The following is a 17042-nucleotide window of genomic DNA, read 5'->3' on the forward strand; positions in this document are numbered from 1 at the left end:
AATGGAACAACAATGAGTCGCTTCTGAGGCAACTGGGAGGAAAAGGAGATGATGCACGTTGAGTATCTGCCACAGCACTCAGCTCGTGAAAGCCAGGGCATACATGTAAGTTCCCTTCCCCTTTGCCTCATGGGGCATGGCGGGGATGGAAATCCTTCCACTCACTATTTAAAAAGCCCAGTGCAGAAAGCTTTCTAGGATCAGATTACCAGTTATTCTTTTCCTGAAAGGCAAGTCTTAGGTTACAGTTTTACTGTAAACATCTCCAAAACACTGCAGGCAGAAAGATCAAGGAGATTTGCAGTTCCTAGAAGGATGCATGATATCCCATGAAGGTTCATGTTTCAAGGTTGAGCTGCTCGTGGATGGGATTCTGTCATCAGGAGTTTTCTTTCTCCATGTGGCTGCTCAGAAGATAATCTGACCTTCACAGTTTATTCCCCACAATTTGTCCCTTTGCACCGGTCCTGGTTTTGATCACCATGGCATTTAGAGAACATTCCTGTATGGGATGGGACTGAACTGAACGCTTCCAGTAACGAAGAAGCTTCTTATTTACCAGGGCTTTCAACTCTTCATCTCTTCTGTCTCCCTGGTGCAAAAAATCCTGCCTGTCTATATTGCCAAAATAGAAATGACTGCAAAGTTCAAGGTCTCTTTCAACAGATAACTATTTATGTGGTGCCCTAGGGAGGCAGGATATGGAGCCTTCCAAAGGAATATGCTTTTATGGTGCACATGGTCTCTAAGTTGCTAGGCTTAAAAACATCATTACACTGATACTGATCAATGAGTAGTTAAGTATTTGTAATTAAGGATGTGTGCAAACGTTAATTATAAAAATGTTCACTCCAGTATTTCCCAGCGTGCATACCTCATAAAATAATAATTCATAAAGAAGTAGTTAATAGGGGCAGCTGGGTGGCTCTGTGTGTTAAAGCCTCTGCCTTCAGCTCAGGTGATGTTCTCAGGGTCCTGGGATTGAGCCTCGCATTGGGCTCTCTGCTCCACAAGGAGCCTGTTTCCTCCTCTCTCTCTGCCTGCCTCTCTGCCTACTGGTGATCTCTATCTGTCAAATAAATAAATAAAATCTTAAAAAAAATAAAAGCAGTTAATAATTACCAAATTCTCTACAATAGAATACTATTTAGCCTTTAAAAATGAAGCTGTAGAAGTATGTTTATTAACACATTGGTATATGAGAAATCTACATGTGCAAAATAATAAAATTATGTATTATATGATCCCATCTTGATAAAAAAATAAAATTACCTATTTACGTGTTATTTGTATATCATGAAAATGTCAAGGAAAATGTCTAAAAGGACATGTACTGAAATGCAAATGATAGAACTACAATTGATTTTTATGTTTTTTCTTGAATATAGTTTCAGGCTTTCTATAACGAACACACATTACCGGCATACTTTTTTTTTCTTCAAGATTTTATTTTTTAACTAATCTCTACCCCCAACATGAGGCTTGGACTCAAAGCCCCAAGAACAAGGGTCACATTGAGCCAGGCAGGGGCCCCACTGCTGCCATACATTTTTTAAAGCTATTGTTACAATAATTATTTTCTCACGATCAGACTAGGCTCAGTGAGATGTAAGGAAAGCGTAATAAGGCTTCCCGGTGAAAGTGAGTTCATGTGCTGGTAAAGGCCATGTAACAGAAGAGCAAGCCTCAGCTGAACAGGAGGACACTGGCGTCCATCACACACTCGCCTCTGCGCAAGATAACCTTGGGCGAGCCATATCCATTTTCTGTACATCAGTTTTTCCACACGGAAAAGCACAGTGACATTCCACACCTTGAAACGCTATCACCTAGATGGGGTGCGAACCTCCTGCATGCTCTGGGTCACAGGAAAAACCCGCACACTGTCAGCACTCTGGATTTCCATTTGTGATGTGAACTGTGGGTTTGTGGGAGTATTTATTTAGTATTTCTATTTATTTTTGCTATTATTAGATTACGTTCTGGAAACTTTTCCATGCATCATGGAGAGCGGCTTCTCTGTGGGTAATCTTGAATTGGTAATCATTTCCATCAGGAGCAGAGTAGCTGTTTTGCTTTTTGCTTCTCTGTTAAGTTCGAGGAGCTCTTTTATAAGTCTCTGTGTTGTGTGCTTTTGCAGGGCAGGCTTTATTAAAGGGAAATTTTGCCAATAGGCCCGGCCTCTGACAACAGAACTGAGTAATTCAGGGAGAGGGAAGTTACAAGTTTTTAATGGCTATTTAGACAATCTGAGGACCAATAAAAAGAAAATAGATGACCAAACAGAAACTCCGTAAAATCATATAGTTTGGTCTCCAGCTTTTACGAAGAGTCTTTATAACTTTTACGTGAGACTCCATGGTTCATAGGATTGAATTTTTGTGATGTCTAATGGGATGGAAAAATGCTAATCTAATTATTCAGGAAGAGCAGAGAGCAGGGGGATTGCTACCAATTGTTTCTTCAAATTAAAGTTAATAGGATAAATCTGACCTTGGGCATTTAAATCAGAATAAATAACAATGTTGCTAAGTCTTCAGATGGACTTTGGAGACCATTTTTCTTTCTTTTTTTTTTAGATTTTTATTTTTTTGAGAGGGGGCAGAGAGCAGTGGGAGAGTGAGAAAGGGAGAAGTGGATTCCCCATTGAGCAGGGACCCCGACCTGGGGCTCGATCCCAGGACCCTGAGATTATGACCCAAGCTGAAGGCAGACCCTTAACTGACTCAGTCACCCAGGCACCCCATGGAGACCCTCTTTCTGATTAGCTCTATAACATGCAGTCTTTCCCCTTTGGCAGAAAACTGGAATCCTGGAATTCTGAGGTCCCAGATGATCAACGTCAGGTGGCAAATTATGATTCATTTTCAATTCCAATTTAACCATTAATTAAAGTAGGTATCCTTGACTGAAAGAACGTTCAGTGCCAGAAAAGCGCAAAAAGGAAATGTGAGACACAGGCCTCCTGGAAAGCCACTGCCGGGTTCCATTATCACCTTTATATCTGTTGCTCCTGGTAGCTATAGTAACTAGCATTTAAGACACAAACACAAAAATCAAAGTCCTAGGCTGATGCAATAGTTCTCCAATGGCTTTGTTCCATGTCTAAGATTTCCCTGCCTGCTCTTGCATCATATTTCATGTCCAAAGCCTCGAGTGACTGACATTCTGCTTGGGGATGTGTAGGCTAAGAGGGAAAGGGTAGGATGGAGTCCACCTGCCCTTATAGAGAAAAAAACAAGATAGATGCCCCATGTAGTCGGGGAGACTCAGCCCCTTCCGTGCTCTGCTGGGAAAGGAAGAGGGTTGTCTGCCACAGCTGTTGGATTGTTGTGAGCAGTGCTTGTCCAGGCCCCTCTGGGAGCGTGGATGGGATCGGTCCCTTGTTGCCCAGTCACAAACTCACCAGGACCTTGCTTGGGGGTGGGATGGTGGGAGGGGTTGGTTCCAATTCTACCCCCAAAAAAGGACAGATGATTTTTCAAGGGTTGCATTCAGAGCAAAGAAAGAGGAAGGGAGCAGAGTGAAAGAGGGAGGTTAAGCTAGAACTAATACTCTGAGCTTTTCTGGAAATAAAATTGGGCCAGTGATTGTTATCTCGACTTAAATAAGCATTACGGTTGAGTTCATCTGTTTTTGTAGCAGATACGGGTGATGTGTTTAAATGGAAAAGTGGTAAATAGAAACCTTCCATTTTCAGCACAAAGAGATGGCTGACACACAGTATCCAAGACTGACCTCCTAAGTTAAATCACACTTTTCTGGCATTCCAGTAATTAAGAAAAATTAGGGCACCTCCCAAACAGGGGAAATTGCAGACCCCAAAGTGTCCCTTCTGGAAGACTACATATGACATTACATTGCAGGGACATTAGCCTTGCTTGAAATGGTTTAACACAGAGAAACCCTTCACTGAACGATAAACTAGAAACTCCCAAGCCTTTCTTTAAAGGGAGATTAATATTTTGGTTGGCAAATGTGCCTGAGGAAGTATTACATTAATAATACTTGCTTTTTATACAGTTCCTTTCTTCATGTAGTCAGAATGCTTTATGGTGGATCAGACTCACAGATTGAAAAGAGAATGAATACATTTGAGCTTTTATGACTTGTTCTATCCAAAGAATTCTCTCAAGATGCACCAAAGCAAAGCCCAGATTCATGCCTGAGGGAGAGGCTAAGTGATGAGAGGCTAAATGATGAAGAAAATTGCAATATACATAAGGTAATAATCCTTTAATCAGATATGGGAAAAATTCGCAATATTTTTTGTTAATGAAGATGATAATTCTGTAATCGGGCCTTGGACCTACCAAATCAGGTTGGACCTACATCCAATGACTTGGGGATAAAAAACATAAAAATCTATAGCCTATAACACAACTGCTCCATTTCCTCAGGCCCCTAGACTCAACCTCTTCTGTTGGGTAAGTTCTCTGACACTGCTAAGTGGAGAGATGGCTTGTAGAAAAGTTCTAGAACTTTCCTGCTTGTTTCAAGTGCCGTGTATGACATTTAGGCCTGAAAAGCTCATTTATTCATTAGTTTCATGGTCAGTGCCCATGTAAGGAATAAGTAAGGCGAGGGAACCGGGAGGCCCATCCTGTTTACCTTATCTGCCTTTTTAGTGCTAAGCCTGAAAGAAAAAGCAACAGCAGTGAAAGAGGTATGGCTCTTGGAAATGCTTTTTTGTTTCAGTCATTTGGCAGACAAGTGTATTGTGATTTCTTTTTTTTTTTTTTTTTTTAAGATTTTGTTTATTTATTCAAGAGAGATGACAAGTAGGCAGAGAGAGGCAGGCAGAAGAGGGGGCGGGGAAGCAGACTCCCCGCTGAGCAAAGAGCCTGATGTGGGGCTCTGTCCCAGGACCCTGAGATCATGACCTGAGCCGAAAGCAGAGGCTTAACCCACTGAGCCACCCAGGCGCCCCTGTAATTTGATTTCTTAATGTAAAGGGACAGATGCCATTTACTACAGCCATTAGCAAAAGAAGGGTGTGTCTTATTGATTGCTATAACTAAGAGCCATGCTGATAAATACAAAGTTAACATTTATAAGGCGTTATGCCCTGAGCCCAACAGACATTCACTATGAGGGACACAGGGAATAAGATCCTCAGGTTTCAGTGAAAGTGACTTCATAAAGCGGTTTGCCTGACCTTTTTTTTTTCTTTTTTAAGATTTTATTTATTCATTTGACATGGACAGAGAGAGAACACGGGCAGGAGGAACCACAGAGGGATAGGAAGAAGCAGACTCATGACTGAGCGGGGAGCCCGATGTGGGGCTCAATCCCAGAAACCTGGGATCATGACCTGAGCCAAAGGCAGAGTCTTAATCCACTGAGCCACCAGGGCACCCCGTGGCTTTTTGAAAACCTCGATTCAAAAACAGCAACCTTCTAAATAAAAGTATGGTGTAAGAAAGTGCTCCAGTTTCATTCTTTTGCAAATTGCTGTCCAATTCTCCCAATACCATTTGTTGAAGAGTCTGTCTTTTTCCCATTGGATATTCTCTCGGGTTTTGTTGAAGATTAATTGAACATATAATTGTGGGTTATTTTGGGGTTCTTATTCTGTTCTATTGATCTATGTGTCTATATTTTTTGTGTCAATACAAGACTGTTTTGATGACTACAGCTTTGTAATAGAACCTGAAGTCTAGAATTGTGAGGCCACCAGCTAAGCTGTTCTTTTTCTAGATTGTTTTGACTATTCAGGGTCTTTTGTGGATCTGTAAAAATTTTAGGATTCCTTATTCTAGTTCTGTGAGAAATGCTGTTGGTATTTTGATAGGGTTGCATTAAATATGTAGATTACTTTGGGTAGTATAGACATTTTCACAATATTTGATTCTCTTATCCATGAGCATAGAATGTCTTTACATTTCCTTATGTCCTCTTCAATTCCTTTCATAAGTATTTTATAGTTTTTAGAATACATTTCTTTTGCCTCTTTGGTTAGGTTTATTCCTAGGTATCTTATTGTTTTGGGTGCAATTGTAAATGAGATTGCTTCTTAATTTCTCTTTCTGTTGCTTCATTATTGGTGTATGGAAATGCAACAGATTTCTGTGCATTGATTCTGTATCCTGTGATTTTACTGAATTTGTGTATCGTCCTAGCAATTTTTTGGTCTTTTGGGTTTTCTTTAAAGAGTATCATCTGCAAGTGAAATTTTGAGTTCTTCCAGGCTGATTTGGATGCTTTTTGTTGCTGCTGTTGCTGTTGTCTGATTTCTGAGGCTAGGAGCTCCACTTTCTCACACCAAACACACAAATAAATTCAAAATGAATGAAAGATCTAAATGTGAGACATGAAACTATTAAAATCCTAGAGGACAACTCAGGTAGTGACCTCTTTGACATCAGCCATAAGAACTTTTCTTCTAGATATGTCTCCTGAGGCAAGGGAAACAAAAGCAAAAATAAAATATTGAGATTGCTGCATAAATGAAAAGCTTCTGCACAGCAAGGGAAATAATCAACAAAACCAAGAGGCAATCTGTGGAACAGAAGAAGATATTTACAAGTGACATATCTGAGAAAGGGCTAGTATCCAAAATCTATGAAGAACTTATCAAACTCAAAAATGAATAATACAATTAAAAAATTAGCGGTAGACTTGAATAGACATTCTTGCAAAGAACACATACAGATGGCTAACAGATACGTGAAAAAAGGCTCCACATCACTGATCATCAGGGAAATACAAATCAAAACTATAAAGAGATCTTCCCTCACACCTGTCAGAATGGCTAAAATCAGCAACACGAGAAACAACAGGATGTAGAGAAAAGGGAGGGAATGCAAACTGGTGCAACCACTCTGGAAAACAGCATGGAGTGTCCTCAGAAAGTTAAAAATAGAACTACCCTGTGACCCAACAATTGCACTATTAGGTATTTACCCAATGAATACAAAAATACTAATTTGAAGGGATACATACACACTAATATTTATAGCAGCATTATCTACAATAGCCAAATTATGGAAACAGCCCAAGTGTCCATTGACTGACGAATGGATAAAGAATATGTGATATATATGATGTATATACACACAAACATATATGTATAATGTGTGTGCCTGTGTGTGTGTGTGTAATGGAATATTACTCAACATAAAAAAGAATGAAATCTTGTCATTTGCAATGATATGGATGGACCTAGAGCATATTATGCTAAGCAAAAAATGTCAAATAGCATATGATTTTACTCATATGTGGAATTTAAGAAACAAAACAAATGAGCAAAGGGAAAAAAAGAAGAGAGAGGGAGACAAACCAAGAAACAGAATCAACTAGAGAGAACAAACTGATGGTTACCAGAGGGGAGGTGGATGGGGGTTGGGTGAAATAGGTGATGAGGATTAAGGAGCACATGTGTTGTGAGGAGCACTGGGTGTTGTATGGAAGTGTTGAATCACTATATTGTACACCTGAAACTAATATTACACTAGGTTAACTAAGTGGAATCTAAATAAAAACTTTTTTTTTTTAAGATTTTATTTATTTGAGAGAGAGAAATCACAAGTAGGCAGAGAGCAGGCAGAGAGAGAGAGGGGAGGAAGCAGGATCCCTTGGAGCAGAGGGCCCAACGCGGGGCTTGATCCCAGGACCCTGGGACCACAACCCGAGCCAAAGGCAGAGGCCCCAACCCACTGAACCACACAGGCACCCCTAAATAAAAACTTTTTAAGAAAGTATATAAATGCACTAAAGGCAGGCTTGAGGGAGTCAAGTGGGCTGGGGAGGGGTTCATTCCATCAGGGTACCAAAAGTCCAACGAAAGCCAACACCCTACCTGTCTTAATCCCCAGAGACACCCCAGATCACAGGCTTAGATGTACCAGAGAGACCTGATTCCAATTCATACACATGTGACCTATGGCAAATCACAATCTCTCTGAACCTCAACTTCTTGTCCATAAATTGTTGTCCATGGATCATTGTAATAACTTAAAGTACATGAATTACTTACTTAGCACAGTGCCAGCTATATGTGAGGCCTTCCCTTTCCCTCTTCAGTTTCACTGCCCTTCCATTTCGTTCTCTGCTTTAGACCTGCAGGGCAATATGAAGACTGTTCTTTTGCTTATAAATACATTCATTTGCTCAATACTTTTTAAAAAAGGTTTTACTTATTTGTTTATTTATTTGAGAGTGTAAGCATGATCCAGGGAAGGAGTAGAGGGAGAGGGACAAGCAGACTCTGCACTGAGTGCGGAGCCTGATGTGGGGCTTGAACCGAGGACCCCAACATCTCGACCTGAGCTAAAACTAAGAATCGGATATCCAACCAACTTAGCTACCCAGGTGCCCCCATTTGCTCAACATTTTATCAGTTGTCGGGCTTCTGATTTTTCCACAATTGAGAAAGAATCATGAGTAATGCAAATAAAGGACATGTCAGAGGTGGGCATTCCTATATTCATTCTTTCTACAGATGCTTGCTGTATTGACTGTACCAAGAGCAGAGCCAAACTTGTTCCCTGTCTGTGTGGGGTGAAGTTGGGGGGTGGGAAAGTGTCGAGGCAGGGTGGGACACCAGAATCAGTTCCAAAAAAGAGGTAGTGCTTGAATTGAATCTTTGAGGGAAGAGTGGGTTAGAAAGAGGAGGGTGGGGAGGGAAGAAGGTCCTATACAAAGCAACACATTTCAGTTGTCTATTCTCAAACATGAGCAGCCAGAGATTGCCACTCTCTCAGGAAAGCTCCTAACATGAAAATCAAAGATTAACCCCCAAACTGGGGGAAAAAAATAGTACTTTGAGGAAATAAAAATGTAAGAAGAACTCTTCTGAAAAGATTATTAATAACTTTATTGAAATTAGGCACAATATAGGGGATCCTTGTTGGCTCAGTCAGTTGAGCGGCTGCCTTCAGCTAGGGTCATGATCTGAGAGTCCTCAAATGGAGCCCCACATGCTCAGCTGGGAGCCGGCTTCTCCCTCTCCTTTGGGCCCTCCACTTTCTTGCACTCTGTTTCTCTCTCAAATAAATAAATAAAATCTTTTAAAAAATTAGGGAAGATATACCCATGAAACAAGAACAGAATGCTATAAAAAATCAAAGAACAACAAACAAAAATCTTTTGGAAATAAAAATTTTTAAAGCAGGATCAAGATGAGATGAAGAGGGAAAACTAAGGGAATAAAGTAATCTGACTTTTAAGATGGACAAAACTGGATCCTATTACTATATTCTAGATTTTTTTTCTTCATAAAAGTCTATACACTAGAATTATTTCTTATACCCCCAAAGAACTGACTATGAGAGAGCTGATGGTCTCCCAAGGATGAGGGAGTGCTGAGGAAAAGTAAAAGATTTTATTTCTATCTCTTAGTCTAGAGATGAAAATTGCTGTCTCCCATCCTTGCTCACAAAATCATGTGGCAAAAGGTGGTGGGACTCTGTATGTCATCTGTTAAAGAATACTTTTACTCAAGGATAAAATAATGCCTCTGATACAAGTATAAAATAAACATGTGAAAAGTATTTTTTTTCCCCTAATACTGAGAGAACCAGCTGGATACTATAATTGGTTGAGAAGAGAACTCAAAGTACCACATACTTTGTAGTCAGAAAAGGAAAGCTGAAATAACTTTGAAGGACAAAACTCAGAAAGTAGATTTTATTTGCCTTACTTCTTAATACCCAACTCTGAAAAGAAGCTAGGGAGTGTGTTAAAAATGTTAGTAATATTTTCTCAGTTTTGAGCTTTTTTTATTTGCTTTTTTGTTTGTCTGCTGATTAACGTCTTCGCCTACAACATGAAGGGTTATTCTTTAAGGGTAAACTGCCTAGATAGCAAACATTCTGTGCCTTAGAAAAATGTTCTGGACTCCATGTTTATTTTATTGTATCCTTTATTGTTTAAACACCTCCTCCCAAAGAATCCTCACTTATAATAGAGCTATGGTTCATTTTAATTGTGTTAGTTTCCGTGTTTATTTTTAAATGCTTTATTGCCACTTTAACTAAACAGGTAAACAAGTGCTCTATCACAGCACCCACCAGCTCATCTTAACTGAATATCCAAGCTTCTCTGATAACTTTTTTGACTTCTGTGCTTCCCAGAAAGTGGGCTGGGCCTTGACAAAATTGTTAATTAGGTGAATTCTTTTTCAGTTTATTTCTTTTACATTCTAATTTCTATTTTTGTTCTGGTTCCACACAGCTCCTTTCAAGGACCCAACACCAGGAAACGCACTTTCAGTTGCCTAAGGTATTGTCTTACCCAAGTGAAACCTATGCAATGGATGCTGAATATTTCTCCTAACTCCTATTTCTCCTAACTGAATATTTCTCCTAACTCCTATTTCTCCTAACTCCTCTATCAAAACCCACCTGCCCTGTGCTTACCTCCCTAGAATTCCTATTCTCTCTTAATCTGATGAACTCTTTCATAGTAAGGAATTAATAATGTCCTTTCCCAAGTATCATTTGCATTTTAGCAGAAGAAAACACTAAGATGTATTTAAATAGTGTGTTTAAAAACTAGATGCATTTAAATACTTGCTCTACCTACATTAGCAGACATGGACTATTCCTGGACTCAAGTAGCTTACTTTCTATTAAATTAAAACATTGTGGTAAGTGCTATAGTGAAGTTATATACAAAAAGTCCCAGAAGCCCTCATATTTATGTTCAAATGACTTTTAAGAAGGGTGGGAAGATGATTGAATGGGAAAAATAAAAGTCTTTTCAACAAATGGTACTGGGACAACTGAATATTTACATATTAAAAAAAAAAAGTTGGACCTTCCTCACACACCATATGCAGAAATTAACTGAAAATGTATTAAAAATCTAAATGTAAGAGTAAGCTGGAAAACTCCAAAGAAAATATTAGAATAAGCCTTCATTCCCTGGGTTAAGTAATGGTTTCCTAGATACAATACCCCAAACATAAATAACCAAATTAAAAATAAATAAATCAATTTTCATCAGAATTATGAAAAACTTTTGTGCTTCAAAGGACACCATCAAGAAAGTGAAAAGACAACACACAGCATGGAAACAAATACTTGCCAATCAAATCTATGATAAGAGTCTAATATCCAGAATATGTAAAGGACTTCAGAACAGACATTTTTCCTAAGAAGACACACAAATGGCTAATAAGCATATAAAAAGATGGTCAACTTCCTTAATAATTAGAGAAATGCAAATCAAAATCACAAGGAGATATTTCATCATGCAAGTTAGGATGGTATAATTAAAAAAACAGATAACAACTGTTGAGAAGGTTGTAGAAAAATCAAAATCTTCATACACTGCTGGTAAGAATGTAAAATGGTAGAGGCACTTTGAAAAACACTTTGGTAGTTCCTTGAAATGTTAAACAGAGTTTCTACAGGACCCTGACATTCCACTCCTAGGTATATACACAAGAGAAGTGAAAATATGTCCATACAAAAACTTGTCCATGAATGTTCATACCAGAATTGTTCATAATAGCCAAAAACTGGAAACAGCCCACATGTCTATATCAATTGGTGAATGGATAAACAAAATGTCTCATATCTGTATAGTGGAATATTATTTGGCCATAAAAAGGGCAGACTGATACATGCTGCAACATGAATAAACCATAATAATATTAAACTAAGTGAAAGAAGTCAGTCACAAAACTAGAGTGTATGATTCTGTTTACGTGAAATATCCAGCATAGGCAAAACCATAGAGAAAGAAAGTAGGTGAATGGTTTGCCCCTCTCAGGGGCTGAGAGGAGTGAGGGAGTGACCACTAATGGATACATCGTTTCTTTTAGGGGTGATGAAATGTTCAGAAATCAGATTGTGGTGATGGTTGCATAACTCAGAATATTCTAGAAGCCACTGAACTGTATGCTTTAAATGAGTGATTTTATGGTTTGTGAAACATATCTCCATATATCTGTATATGAAAAAGTCCCAGAAATACGAAGTAAATTTGAAGAGAAGGGAAGTCTTTATGGGGACAATGAATTTTACCTATGGATTAAAGGCAGAAGAACAATTTTCTGCATAAAGTAAAAGGACTTTTCAGCCAGAGAGAAAAGCAAGGGATTGTGAACTACATGGTATAGTTGACCCTTGAACAACACTGGTTTGTGGGTCCTCTTATACCTGGAGTTTTCCAATAAGTACTGTTCAGAACTGTAAATACACTTTCTCTTCCTTATGATTTTCTTAATAACATTTTCTTTTATCTACCTTTATTATTAGAATATAGTATATAACATAACTGAAAGGTGTTTATCAACTCTGTTATCAGTAGGATATTAGTAGGTTTCAGTAGGATATTAGTAGTTAAGCTTTGGGGCAGTCAAAAGTTACCCATGGATTTTCAACAGCTTAAGAGTAAGCGCCTTAGGCCCCACCATGTTGTCAAGGGTCAGCTATGTTTGGGAAATGTGTGACTGATGCCCAATGCCTAAAAGCCTAAAAAAAAAAAGGTTTATGGGAAATAAGAATAGAAAGTAGGATATTTGCCTGGGTGGCTCAGTTGCTTAAGCCTCCGACTCCTGGATTTGACTCAGGCTGTGATCTCAGGGTCATGAGATTAAGCCCTGTGTCTGGCTCCACGCTCAGTGGGGAGTGTGCTTTGAGGTTCTGTCCCTCTCCCTCTGCCCCTCTAGCTCATGTTTTCTCTCTCTCTCTATCTCAATTAAATAAGTAATCTTTAAAAAAATAAAAAAAGGTAAGAAAGGAAAAGAGGGCCTGGATTAGCCAGTCCCTTCAGGATAGAGAAGGAGTGACCAAAAAGGGGTAATCAAAGAGCATGAAATAAAGAGATTGACCACAGGGACACCTGGGTGGCTCAGTTGGTTAAGCAGCTGCCTTCGGCTCAGGTCATGATCCCAGCGTCCTGGGATCGAGTCCCACATCGGGCTCCTTGCTCGGCGGGGAGCCTGCTTCTCCCTCTGCCTCTGCCTGCCATTCTGTGTGCCTGTGCTCGCTCTCTCCCCCTCTCTCTCTCTGATAAATAAATAAAATCTTTAAAAAAAAAAAAAAAAGAGATTGACCACAGAGGTGTGGACAGAGGTAAAAAGAATCCAAAGGGGATGATAAAGCTCACCTCAGACCAACAACAGCAGGAAGTTGTTATGGTCCCAAAGCCTAAGGGGCCAACGTAGGAGAAAATGACCAGAGCTTAGTGAGAACCATAGCTATAGGAAAGAATCAAATTGATTTGGACATTAGGTAGAGGAAGGCAGCCACTGCCAAACCTGAGAGGAAAGAAACCCAAGGGTAGGGAAAGGGAGGGAATACCACGATTGTTGTCTTTCCCACCCTCCTGTCTCCTGTCAGCTGACCCACAGGGCAAAGCACAGAACCTGTTGATACAGTCCACATGGGTCAGCCGCCTGGGGTGGAGAGCCCGGCCCAGTGGGAAGAGTGAGTCTGGAGAGGAAGCAGCTCAGGCCCAGATCATAAAAGGCTTGTGGGCCTTGCCAAGCCGTCTGGACTTTGTCCTGTAGACAGGAAAAAAACCCATAAAAAGTGTTTAAGTAGGGAATGACTGCAATGTGATAGTTTAGATGGGGAGAGCCTAAAACTGGTTCTCAAAGTGTGGTACCAAGACCAGCAGCATCTGTGTCACCTGGGAACTTGTTAGAAATGCAAATTCTTGGGTTTCCTCACTAAATTATGGGAGTGGGATCCAGCAGTCTGTATGCTAACAAGCATCTTCGAGTGTGATTCCAGTGTGTGCCAACATTGGAGAACCACAGGCCTAGAACATTATTCCTGAGTCACATGTTCAGCAGAATTACTAGAAAATATGTATGTGTAGTAGAGATGGCTAGAAATAGTCTGGAGGGATATACTTCAAAATATTTTTTTTATGTTTCCTAGCTTATTTTTTTAATTTTTTAATTTTTTATTTTTTATAAACATATATTTTTATCCCCAGGGGTACAGGTCTGTGACAAAATATTTTTAATTCTTATCTCTAGGTGGTAAAATTGCATGAGTTTTACTTTCTTCTTTTATTTGTATTTTAATGAATTTTCATAATGCACATGCATTTTGACATAAGAAACACAAGTTATTTAAAAGAGAAGGCAGTGCTCACTTTGGGAGCATGTACTAAACTTGAAACAATACAAGAAGATTAGGATGGCCCTTGCATGAGGTGGACATGTATATTCATCATATGGTCCATAGTTTTAAAAAATAATCAAAAACAAAAGAGAAGGCAGAAAATATAATGGAAATATGTTAATACTTATAACCTTAAAATTTTAAAAATACGTATATATAACTAAATTATCATAAGCAAAGTTAAAAGATGTCAAGCTGAGAAGAATTTACAAATTATATGACAGTGGGTTAATAAGAAAGAGAATATCCCAATATAAAAGTTAGCTAACGTCAGAAACCATAGTCTAAAAGAGAAGAAATATAAATAAAAATGTGAATTTCTAAAAATGTGGATATGATTTTTTAAAAATAATTAACATTGCTAATAAGCAAAGAAATGAAAAATTAAAACAAAAAGGCACACTTTTTGCTTATTTGATTGACCCAGATGGAGTAATCCAGAGTTTTATGAGAGTGTGGAAAATGAATATTTTATCACGGTTTCAATAAGAATATAAAGAGTTATAAATTTTTAGATGCTAATTTCAAAATATCTTCTGAAAGCCTTGAAATACAGTATTTGATCAGATAGGAATTTTCCCTGAGAAATCATCAGATAATTGTCCATAAGTGTATGTTTACTTTGAAAACATTGAGATGTTTAAACATTGAAGATGCTTAATTGCACTCCTAATGTGAGAAACTGGATTGAAAACAGTAAGCTATATTTCATCTATGACACTGTAAAAGCTTAACATTTTTTCCAAATTCAAGCATTGTACAGGTTCTGAAAATACAGAAATAGGTTCTTGGTAGGAAGATAACTAGGTATATCCATTTTGGAAGACAATTTTGACACTGTCTATTAAAAAAAAACTATGCTAAAAAAAACAAAAACCAAAAAAACGCTATGCTTACTCCAACCCAATGACTCTACCTTTGGTGTCTAACCTACAGAAAAAGATACAAATCTACAAAGAGAAAGAAATAAGCATGTGCATGCTCACCTACTATTTGTAATATACCCCCCCAAGAAAGAGGAGCAGCCTAAATTTCCATACATAAGGAACAGATAAATAAGAGATAGTAATATTGTAATATAAAGGAATGAATTCGATTTCTGTAGAATTATATAGGAACAGATTATCAGAAAGATTACTGAATGAAAAAGCAAACTATGGAATGATATATGCGGAACAATACTGGTTTGTGTAAAAAAAAATAAGACTTTACTAAATGTTTTTGATACATATATGATATATGTATATTATGTATAAAAATGGATTATAATGTGCACCAAACTCATCATAGTTATTTCCTCTGCAGAGAAAGGAGGGGACCAATTTAGAAGACAGTCACCAAAGGGAGTTTTCATTTTCCTCTTCTTTTTTTTTTTTTTTTAAGATTTTATTTATTTATTTGACAGAGAGAGATCACAAGTAGGCAGTGAGGCAGGCAGAGAGAGAGGAGGAAGCAGGCTCCCTGCCGAGCAGAGAGCCCTATGCGATGCGGGGCTCGATCCCAGGGCCCTGGGATCATGACCTGAGCCAAAGGCAGAGACTTCAACCCACTGAGCCACCCAGGCACCCCAGCCCTCCTCCTCTCTTTTTTTTAAAGAAGAATATATGTATACTTGAAAAATATTTATATACATGGGAAAGCTGGGAAATAATGTGTTGAAACATCAATAGTAATTAATTTGGGGTAATGGGAAATGGGTATTCGTTTCTGCATTTTGTGTTTTATTTATTAAAAATTCAAGCTCTTCCCCCAAAAGAGATGTATATAAAGAATCTTTGCCATAACCTTGTTGAAGAAGAAGGGGAAGGAGGAGAAAGAGGAGGAGCAGGAAGAGAGGAAGAAGGGAGGGCGGGCGGGGGGGGGTAGGAAGGGAAGAAGGAAGGAAGGGAAAAAGAAAGAAAAGAATCGAAAGTCTCTATCGTATATGATTCTGGCTGCTAGGGGTTAGGGGAAGGAGAGATGGAGGAATACAGAGGATTTTTAGGGCAGTGAAACCACATTGTATGATATTTTAATAGTGGATGTGTGTCGTCTTATATGTATTCAGACCCACAGTATGGATAACACCAAATGTGAATCCTAATGGAGACTTGGGACTTTGGGTGATAATGATCTGTCAGTGTAGGCTTAGCATAACAAGTGTGCCGCTCTGGTGAAAGGGGTGGATGACGGGGAGGCTGTGCATATATAGGGGCAGGGGGTATATGGGATATCTCTGTACCTGCTTCTAGGTTTTTCTGTGAACCTAAAACTACCCTAAAAAAATAGTCTATTAAAAAAAATGACAACTTAAAAGTTCCAATGTAGAGGGCTGATATAAATATGGTAGAAGAAAGGTATGGTATACCTTTCCTTTGGTAGAAGAAACTATCGTTAAAAACAATGATAATATGGGGGCGCCTGGGCGGCTCAGTCGGTTAAAGCCTCTGCCTTCAGCTCGGGTCATGATCCCAGGGTTCTGGAATCGAGCCTCGCATCGGGCTCTCTGCTCAGCAGGGAGCCTGCTTCCCTTCCCCTCTCTCTCTGCCTGCCTCTGCTTACTTGTGATCTCTGTCTGTCAAAGGAAAAAATAAAATCTTTAAAAAAAAATGATAATATGAAGACATTTTTAAGCTTACAGGGAAGTACAAGATTAAAGTTTTTAAAAAGGCAGGTGCAGAGACGCCTGGGTGGCTCAGTCGTAAATCATCTGCACTGTCTCAGGTCACGATCCTGGGGTCCTGGGATCAAGTCCCACATCATCAGGGCTCCTTGCATGGTGAGAAACCTGCTTCTCCCTCTACTCCCCTGCCTCCTGCTTGTGCTCTCTCTCTCTCTCTCAATGTGATGAATAAATAATTAAAATCATTTTTTTTAAAAGCAGGTGCAAACAGAATTAATGTTAGGAATCCATTTTGTGAAAAAGAAACGAACATTTATGAAAGATGGATCTATGCCAAAGTGTCTTATAGT

The 17042-nt window shown here is 38.9% G+C and overlaps 1 non-coding gene across 1 annotated transcript; it reads left to right on the forward strand.

Annotated features, from left to right (window-relative positions):
- Positions 1-14055: 14055 nt before the first annotated feature.
- Positions 14056-14157, forward strand: LOC123390622. The gene has a single exon (XR_006605158.1). It is a non-coding gene; the product is annotated as a U6 spliceosomal RNA (small nuclear RNA).
- The last annotated feature ends 2885 nt before the right edge of the window (positions 14158-17042 follow it).

This window comes from Mustela putorius, unplaced genomic scaffold, assembly GCF_011764305.1.
Source record: "Mustela putorius furo isolate JIRA1106 unplaced genomic scaffold, ASM1176430v1.1 tig00000129_pilon_pilon_pilon, whole genome shotgun sequence".
Classification (NCBI taxonomy): domain Eukaryota; kingdom Metazoa; phylum Chordata; class Mammalia; order Carnivora; family Mustelidae; genus Mustela; species Mustela putorius.